General features: G+C 36.2%; 1 protein-coding gene across 1 annotated transcript in view; it reads left to right on the top strand.

Annotated features, from left to right (window-relative positions):
* ZNF521 (zinc finger protein 521) overlaps positions 1-2500 on the top strand; it is a 282621-nt gene that overhangs the window by 168805 nt on the left and 111316 nt on the right.

Here is a 2500-nt window from a genome sequence, read left to right as displayed (position 1 = left end):
GCAGAGGCTATAATAAGAGGTCAGAAGAAGATGGAAAATAGTTTGAGCCAGGGTGAAGACAAGGTCAGTTTTATGACCATGTTATTTTCACTTACTTGTCTTCACTTCTTAAAAAGGTAGATAGCTGTGTTAGTCTGAAGTCAGACAGAAGGCAGAATACTGTACTGTACTGTACTGTATAGACTGCATGCATCTCTGATTTAGTTAGCCTGCCTTTATTTCATAGTTCTTTCCTTTGTCCAAAAATCCTCTAATTCTTTTAGTTTCATTGTCTCCACTTACCTGAGTCTACCCAGGGATCTCTTCCAGAAAAAATATTCAGTATCATTCCTGTCAACATATTTACCCCATTTTGTCTCCAACTAGCTAATATAGTAAGAACACAGTGCTGTATATCAAAGGAGTCTGGCTATTTAACATTTTTATTTTAACATTTTTACCTGTCCCAGTGAGTCCACAGATAGGTATGCTCTACAACAGAAGTCAAAGCCCCAAGTTTTGAAGGGACTCTGTTTAGCTTCTGGGGCTTCGAGCAGGTGTAGAAGGTCCACTAGCATGTGATGCTGTGCAAGATCAAGGTCCAAATTAGGAGAACCTGAACAGGACAGTGTAAACTTGAAGGAATGTCAAAAATGCAGAGATCCAAGATCTGACTAGACAAAGCATGAGGTGTTACTATTAAGGACAGGTATTTATCATTAGGCAAAATGTGAGTAAAGGAAAAAGAAGCATCAAGCAAAGGACACACAATTTGCAGCTCAGCATCTGATAGAAAAGATACTTGTTATTTCTGAGAAATACAATGTAAACATAGAAAAATTCAGTCTCTCCCATATGGAAAAAGTCTGAGTGGGGATTTAGGAGAGATGGATTGTATTCCTAAAAGGCAATCAGTTTGATGTCAGTCAGCTATTTGAAGTACCAACTAATTTGAAAACAAAGGGTTCATGACTGAAGCTGTGGACTAGACTTTAGCATAGAAGCAATTTAAGATAGAATTTTTTTCATACAACAGGGTGTATGGAATATAAGACATTCTGCCAAAGTCAGCAGTGGAAATAAGCAGAGGGATTTGGATGCATTTTTGGAAAAAGGAAGGAATACTGGGGTACAGCCACTAGCTATACTTCAGGAGCCAAGCTTGGGAGACAGCATGATTTCTGTTTTCCCTATTGCTGGTATAAGCATGAGCTTTAAAAGTTCATAATAAGTCTTTTCGCTGGCTTTTAGGTTTTTTTCTGACTGGACATCTTTTTTGCTTCTTAACAATAATAATATATTTTAAATTCAACTCTTCCTAGCTTTTAAAGTATAAGGTGCAGCAGCAGCTACAAGAGAATGCAAAACAGGATGTCATACTCTACAAAAACACTAACTGTCTGATATTGACTACTGCAATGGAAATAGCATTTTTTTTCTTGTGTTAAAAGTTTAAGGGTAACAGCTTGACAGTAAACTCCTTCAAAAACTACCACTGAAAGTATGCCAATATTGTTCTTCCTTCATTTTAACATTAGGTTTAATAATTTACTGCTTTTAATAGTAGTCAGTCATTTTAACATCACTGAATTAAATCTGAACCCCATATTGGTAAACAGGCTTATGGTGCCCCTTTTTAGTATAATAGTGCAATACAGATTAGAACTGCATCTGTTAAGATTACATTGTGTGTTTGGATTATAGGAGGCAGAAGCACAATAATCTCTTCTGAATATAACTATTGAAGCCAATAACCTGTAACCAATCGCATACTTTTTCTGCTGAAAAATGTGAACTAGAAAGGATTACATCTCGGAAAAGATCATAAATCTGTCACCACTAATGTAATCTTTACAGGAGCTTTGTAACCAGTTAGCAACTAAAAGAGATCATTACTTCTTTTGCTATAATTACAATCATAACACATATTTGATACTTTATAACTTTCTTTGTTCAGCAGCAAATGCATTATAGTGTACAGCATTAATAAATAGAGGCATAATGAATGTGACTAATTGATTTTGGCAGTCAAAGACTGGCATACTTTTTATACAATAGGGAATCCGTTCAAAGAAGCTTAACTGCTATTGAGTGTGAGCCTTCAATGTAATAATGGGACCTAATTTGGATTCTGTTGAATGAGGTGAGTGAGGCAGTACAAGTTAATACTATATACAGGAGAGTAGTTCAGCATATACTACACACTTTCACACAGTTCTCCTTGATTTTGACTTCTGTAAAGAGTTGCATGCTAGCTCATGTATGCAAGGGTTTTTAATAAGCAACCCTGTTTGGCTACTTGGCTGAAACACACGAAAACTCTGAGCCTTATATAACAAGATGCACAGTTTGATTTATTCCCTTTTTTTTTAATCTGACCATGCAGGTACTACTTTTTGTCCTCATCTGTTTAGTGCTGGGCTCAGATTTTCCCTACATATGAAATCCATAGATAGCAATGAAAGTGCTGGGAGACAGCACAAAAAGATTAAATTGTATGCCCAAGTGCAACAACATAGCC

This window comes from Crocodylus porosus, unplaced genomic scaffold (genome assembly GCF_001723895.1).
Source record: "Crocodylus porosus isolate Cpor-Errol unplaced genomic scaffold, CroPor_comp1, whole genome shotgun sequence".
In the NCBI taxonomy this organism is placed as follows: Eukaryota; Metazoa; Chordata; order Crocodylia; family Crocodylidae; genus Crocodylus; species Crocodylus porosus.
This window is presented reverse-complemented; position numbering and strand designations above follow the sequence as displayed.